This window comes from Thermobia domestica, chromosome 7 (assembly GCF_964235325.1).
Source record: "Thermobia domestica chromosome 7, izTheDome1.hap1.1, whole genome shotgun sequence".
Lineage (NCBI taxonomy): Eukaryota > Metazoa > Arthropoda > Insecta > Zygentoma > Lepismatidae > Thermobia > Thermobia domestica.
Genome location: NC_137460.1, coordinates 238,290,656 through 238,298,555, shown reverse-complemented (window position 1 = coordinate 238,298,555; position 7,900 = coordinate 238,290,656).

Here is a 7,900-nt window from a genome sequence, read left to right as displayed (position 1 = left end):
ATCGGAATTCGTGTATAAAATGACTGTAGCAACGAGGGCAGGAACTAAAACCAAGCGGTCAAAATGCATGGAAAATTCTGACGAGGACAAAATCAAAGGAGTGTTTTTCTGGATGTTCTAGTGCACACCCTATATGATTACTTTTTCCCTTCAATTGTCATATATTCTAAAATGTTATCTGTAAAAATAACTTTTTCATTCTTTTAAAATGCTGAAACTCAATAAAACATAAACATATTATAGTAAAAGTGTACAGGGTGTCTCAAAAGTCCCTTACCACCCCTATTAAAATCCAAATGGTAGAACTTTCAGCGAATTTTATGTGGTAGGTGAACTTGAGGGTTAGGGGGACACTTTCTGGAGTAGGTTACGCAGACGGCCGCTATCTTGGTGCCGCCATCTTGAATTTAACTTTTTTATTACAAACGCTACGTGGGTCATGTGATACATGACTATAGGCTAGAATTTCACCAGAAAACCGGATCTGAAGTCAAAATGCATTTATCTTTATGTGGTAAACAGTTATCCACAATTGAAGTTGTGAATTTGACTGCGTTTCTTTTGTCTTGCAGGTTGTAAATCATACCGTTAACGAGGGACGAACGCATCCAGATCATCAAAATATGGGGCGGGAGGAGTGCCCGCGCAGTGGCTGTCGATTTCAATGCGCGTCATCCACGAGCACCTGTATCGCATGTTGCAGTGAGACGGTTATTGACCAAATTCGAGGAAACGGGAACAGTTGTGGATAGACCCCGTAGTGGATGGCCAAGGACAGCCACGGGCGAAGAAACGGTTACTGCCGTGCTGGTCTCCTTCTCGAAGTCGCCGCAGCGAAGTACACGTCGTTTAGCAATGCAGTGTTCCGTGAGTTACAGTTCAGAGCACAGGATGCTCCAAAGGTATGAGTGGCATTCATATAAGATGCAATTGCAGCAACATTTGTTGGAGGACGAGCCCGATAGTCCCGTCTAGTTTTGCGAGTGGGCTATTGGGCAATTGATGGTAAATCCGCAGTTCGCTATGCAGATACTTTTTTCGGATGAAGCCCATTTCTACGTAAATGGTGATTTCAGTAGGCAAAAGAAACGCAGTCCCGTGACAACGCAGTGCCGTCCCAATGCACTATTGGTCCCGCGACAACCCCGCTTGGACAGATCTCTCGAAAATGAGCGCTGCAGGGAAAACTATGGTATGGGCAGTCATATGGGGAACAAAGATCGTCAGTCCGTTTTTCATTCCAGGAACGTTAAATGCAGACCGATACCTCGCGTTGTTGCAGGAGAACATAATGCCGGCTCTGATGTCCCAGGATGGTACCTTCCCCAAGTTCTTCCAACAAGATGGTGCACCTCCAAATTATGGCATCCAGGTGCGTCACCTCCTGGATGAACAATTCAATGGAACGTGGATTGGTCGACGTGGACCAGTGGAATGGCCTGCCCGATCACCAGACTTAACCCCCCTTGATTTCTACCTGTGGGGACATGTGAAGGCTATGGTGTATGCTGTGAAAATTCGTGATGTTCGCCATCTGGAACAATGTATCATGATTGCCTGTGAGTAAATATCTCCAGAAACCTTAATACGTGTTCATAGCAATTGGGAGAAGCGTCTGAACACGTGCATTGCCCAGCACGGACAACATGTTGAGCACATTATGTAATACGAAAGTCACACCTGCAATTGTTGATAACTGTTTACCAGATAAAGATAAATGCATTTTGACTTCAGATTCGGTTTTCTGGTAAAATTCTAGCCTATGATCATGTATCACATGACCCACGTAGCGTTTGTAATAAAAAAGTTAAATTCAAGATGGCGGCAACAAGATGGCGGACTTCCGCGTACCCTACGCCAGAAAGTGTCCCCTAACCCTCAAGTTCACCTACCACATCAAATTCGCTGAAAGTACATCCATTTGGATTTTAATAGGGGTGGTAAGGGACTTTTGAGACACCCTGTAGATTAGCTTTAATTACTTTCACACATACCCATATGAAAAGTTCTGGGCATTCCTACTTATTATACCTTTAATACATTTAAAATACGTTAGCATATTACAGTAAGACCATTCATTTTGATTACGAAAAGTAACTGTGATACTATTTGGTTTTTAAAAAATAGTTCTTATGTGGTAGCATATAGCAGTCTTTTATTTTGAGTTATGTATAAATATTTTAATTCTGAAATACTAAGAAAGATTTTTTAGCAAAGATCAAAATGTGAAATACATACTTACCATAACAGTCTTACGTCTTTTATTGGGGTTTCAGCATCTTTTTAAAAAAATGTTATTTCCGTAGAATGAAGAATTTCAGATAACATTTTAGATGAATAACAGTTGAAGAAAAATAATCATTCTTTTATTAATCTGCGCCTATGATTCTGTCGCTTGAATTTAGTCCGTTTCGTCTGAATTTTCCTTGGGGTTTGTCCTCTTGAATTTTGTCCTGCATTACTAATAATCTGTTTGGTAATTCTAACAGAGACTGTAAGAAGAATAACTATTTCTTCAAGTTTCATCATAAATTTTAGATGTTATTCTTCTTGTTCTTCTCGGAAAAATGACGAGCATACAGTTCTTTATCAGCAGTGTTATTCACATCTACCTTGGTAAAGGTAAATGAGATCATTTAAAAAAAATACCTTCGAGCAAATGGAAAATTGGTTGACTCAGTTGCAAGAAGTCCGTTTGACATTGTAGCTGAAACGAACATAAATAAACTTAATTCGATATATCAAATTATTTCACATCAAGACTTTACTCAGTTTTTCACTAGTTCATCACTAACATGCTAAGAGTCGCAGTACGTAAAAGGTGCCACAGTTCACATCCTCAACACATGTTTGGACACATATTAAGTAAATAATGCAAGTGGATGCATAAGGCGACTCTTAAGAAACAATGTTAGTATTCTATGTCACAACTTCTTTCTCGGCATCACCTTATCAGTTGATTTGTCTTATATATATAATTCTACACTATATACAATAGTATCATATATACTTTTATTTTCATATTTATGTTGTCAATGTAAATAGCAGCAATACAAAATATCAATGTTAATATTGAAATACTTGCATATTTTTGTAGTTTCAATCAAATCAAAAGGTCAGATAATCGAGGATAAAGGGCGTCCTTTTGCACTGTTTGTTTAGTATATGGCTAAACATGTCTGGAAGATGTGAACTGTGACACCTTTTTCGTACTGCAAGCAGTGGCGGTAGCGAGTAGGCACGGGTCTATCCAAAAATTTTGAAAAATATATAAATACTAAAAGATACAATAAAGAGTAAATATATTTTCCACATTTTATATTAATGGTAAATAATTAATAAATAGTATCAACCACTACTGAAAACGTAATTTCGTATTGTCATTAATCAATCAAGTGTGCATATGTATCCATACACGAGGGAGCGGGCCTAACCAAAACTAAAATCCTAAAGCCGCCCCTGACTGCGAGCCTTAGCATACTGGAGGTGAACTACTGGAAAACTGAATAAAATTGTGTTGTAAAATGAGTTGGTACTAGACCGAAGTAAGTTTGTTATATCTTCGTTTCAGCTACAATATCAAACGGCTTTTTTGCATCTGAGTCAATCAATTTTCCATTTCTCTACATGTATTTTTTTTATAATCACATTCATTTTTACTGAAATAGATGTGAATAACATTGTTAATAACATTCCTCTTTCTGCATAATCATTTACAAATTTCAGGCTCATCATACTGTTCCTGCCCGATTGCTACCTACTATCCATTTACCAAACCGAAGGATCTTCCTGAAGAAATGTTTCATCTATACTGAATCGATGGAAAAATTTCACGGAACTTGGATAGATGAACTGTTCCAGTCTTTTTCTTGCAAGCATTTCAATATTCTCTGACTTAACCGTCAATTTCTTTATTTCGAGTGATAATGGGCCATCTTCCTTACCATTGTTGCAGTATAATGCTTTCACCATCAATCGTTTGGTATCTGTAGACACCTTGCTATCGAAAAATGCTAACGCAACTGTTTCCGAAGACAGGTACCACAAATGAGTACAAAATTTACTTAATGTTACAAGGCTCAATTATGTTGCTAGGATCAATTATCCTGTATGGTGAAGATTTTTCAATAATTCGAAGTCTTTCAAAAATTCGAGCTTCGATGGCATTAGAAGCTTTAAGCCAAACTGTTATATACGTACTGACAAGGAAAACACAAGTATCACGTAGTTCGAATTCTTCAGCTTGTGTCAGTGAAAATGAATCACGGAAGAGGAAAATTTTCAAGGAATATGGCTCTCCCCATCCATCTAGCTAGCATGATGATAAACTCTTGGCATTCGAAATGATATTCCTCTAGATGATGTGGTTAAATAAACTTTATGCCAAAAAAGCACAGTAAATATGTCATTTATCCAATCCAAATAATTTATCTAATCATAACTTATTTTACTATTTTTCTCTTGAAAATTACAGGAAAGAATTTGAAACTGTCGCTTGTAAGTGCTTATTATATCTTTATAGATGCCTTTATAGATGTTTTATGTATTGGATAATTATTCATCATTGGATATTACTCATTATCACCGTCTCCTTTAGCCTAACCGGCATTAACGTGGGACGAAAACTCAAAGATCTCATTTCATTTTTTCTATTGGATAATTCAAAAGCTCCCAATAAATGAACAAAAACTTAGGCTCTTTGCGGTACCATTTATTCTCATTCAAATGGAATGAAAGTTTGTACAGGACAAGTGGCACCAAATGAAGCGGTGTCAGGAAAAAATTACAATATTGTAAAATAAGAACCACCCTAAGGGACATTTAAAGCTTTTGCTCGCTATATTACTTTCACAAATTAATCTAAGTTCGAAGTATCTCTTACATGTGTTATACATTTGATATGAAAAATTTGCTTCATTTTTCGAACAATTCACTGCAAGTATTGTATAAATAATAACTGAAGGTTATCTGAGTGTCTGTCGTATTTAGATCCGTAGTCTTACATCTAAGTTCCATTTGAAATTCCATTTCAACATTTACAGAACTGAGTTGTATTTAATATACTTTCCCGTGTGTGAATAAATATTTCTAAACAATGCTTTGCACGCATTCAATTTTTGGTTTTCTTTTATTTGATAAAATTTTTAGTAATTTTGAGGTTAATCCGTAACAACTTACGCTAGCATAGGGTTTCTCAACCTGGGGGTTGCAAAGATAAGTGGAAGAGAAATATAATTAAAATCTAATATCGGAAAATATTTTAAATATTATTTTGAATTTTGTATTGATAGGCACATTTTTATTTTTATACTTACTGTTGAGGATAACAAAAAATAGGTCTATTAAAAATTTTCAACTCGTGCAGAATCGTTTTAAAAAAATGAAATGAAATGAAATCTTTGAGTTTTACGTCCCACGCTTATGCCGGTTAGGCTAAAGGAGACGGTGATGATGAGTAATGAATGAAATGGTAGAATGAAGAAAGTGGGAGGAAACGGGAGAACACCGAGAAAACCCACGCACACGGTGTTTGTCCAACACAAAGTTCACTTGGCGGGGGCGGGGATCGAACCCGGGACCCGAAGCACCAGAGGTGAACGCTCTACCACTGAGCCACCGCGGCCCCCGGAATCGTTTAAAAATCAATTCAAATGATAGAGATATGATATGAAACTAATGAGAATGGTATAGACTCCCCCCAGTCTATCCAGCCGAGTCACCAAAAATTTTAGTGACGTCATAGGTGAAAGATCAATGACATTGGCCGGGGTTAATGACCTAGGGATACTTAGGAACACCCCTCTAGTTTATGGCAGGGGTACCTTAGCTCACTCTCTAAATTTTGGCAAAAGTACCTTAGCTCACTCCCTAAATTTTGGCAGGGGTACATAGGACCACCCCTTAAATTTTGGAAATTGCCAAATCTAAAAATTTGGTATGGTAGCCTATGATCAGGGTATGTACTTCTATCAGTATTGGGGTCCCTCTCGTTCCCTTTAATGGGTAAAATATTGCCAAAAATTCAAATTTCGGAGATTTTTGATCTAAATTATCCCCTTTGATGTGGTCTTATTACCTTATATGGTTATATGGGAGTGTACAGGGGTCGATTCCCTTTCATAAGACATGGGTAAATTAATGCACCCCTTTAAAATTTTGGGAAGGGTACGTTGGCCCACCCCTTAAATTTTGGAAATTGCTAAATTTAAACATTTGGTATAATAGTATAGAACCCTAATATATATCGCTATAAATTTGGGTGGTTCACCTCGTTCCCTTTCATGGGTAAAAAATTGCTAAAATACACTGCTCCACAAGACTTAAGCAACTCGAAGAAAGTGGCAGAAAATAAAACGACACGATCACTGCACCAACTATAATGAACAAACAGACGGGCCAGATGCACAATGCAACACTAGTGAAGACGAACAATACAGTTAGGATGTACAGAGTGGCCAAAAAGTTCAGCACAACGATACCTCAACAGGTGAAGCTGGATTGTGGGAGGGCATAGGCAGTCAATATGGCGTGTGACTACCACGAACAGCTATACACGCACGACATCTGGCCCCCATGCTGCAAATCAGTGTTGGTCAAGTCTTGCGGCAGATGGCGCCACTCCTAGAGGAGAGCTGTTTGCAGGTCAGGGAGAGTGCGTGCTGGTGGACTGCGCTACACTATTCGCCGCCAAAGAGGATCCGACACATGCTTGATGGGATTCAAGTCCGGCGAATATGCAGGCCATGAAATACGCGTAATGTCTTCGCTCTCCTGATACTCGGACACAAGATGTGCACGGTGTGGGTGGGCATTGTCATCCATGAACAGGAATTCTGCTCCAAATGCTCCGCGGAAATTGCGCACATGTGTATTGAAAATTTGATTCCGGTACCGTTGTGCTGTCAAAGTGCCATGTTGAACAATATGGAGATCCATTTCCCCATCTAGCATAATTCCACCCCACACCATAATGGAACCACCGCCATAGGACGGCCGTTCAGCAATGAAGTTTGGATGATAGCGTGTTCCTGGCTCTCTCCACACTAAAGTCCAACCAGAATCAGACAACAGGCTGAATCTCGACTCATCGGAGAACATGACATGGGCCCACTGGTGTTCTCCCCATGCAATATGTTCCTGACACCATGTGTAACGTGTATGTGCATGCCACTAACCAGTGTTAATGGGCCCCACACGTCACTTATACCACGTTCTGTCGGGTTGCTTAGGTTTTGTGGAGCAGTGTATAAACATAAGCCATATGTTGTACCACGTGTTCGGTTTTTGGCACAATTTATCCCCTTGGATGAGGTCCTATTACCTTATATGGTTATATGGATGTGTACAGAGGTTCATTCTTTTACATAAGACATAGGTACGTTGATGCACCCTTCTTAAAATTTGGAAGGGGTACCTTGGCCCACCCCTTAAATTTTAAAAATTATCCAATTTAAGCATTTGGTATAATAGTATAGGACCTCAGTATGTATCGCGATAAATTTGGATGGTCCACCTCGTTCCCTTTCATGAGTAAAAATCGCCAAAAATTCACATTTCGGAAGTTATAGTGCCCCTTTGATGAAGTTATATTACCTTATGTTTTGGATATTACCCAATTTAAACATTTAATGTAGTACTATAGGACCCTAATGTGTATCACTATAAATTTTGGGTGGTTCATTGGTTTCTTTTCAGGGATAAAAAAAATTGCGTAAACATTTAAATTTCGGAGGTTATTGACCCAATTTTTTCTCTTTAATCTGCGTTTTGTTATTTTATATGAACATATGATTGTGTTTAGGGGACTATTTTCTTTTCTAAGGCATAAGTACATTAATGCTCTCATCTTAAAACTTGGCAGAGGTACATTGACCCACCCCTTAAAGTTTACAAATTGCCC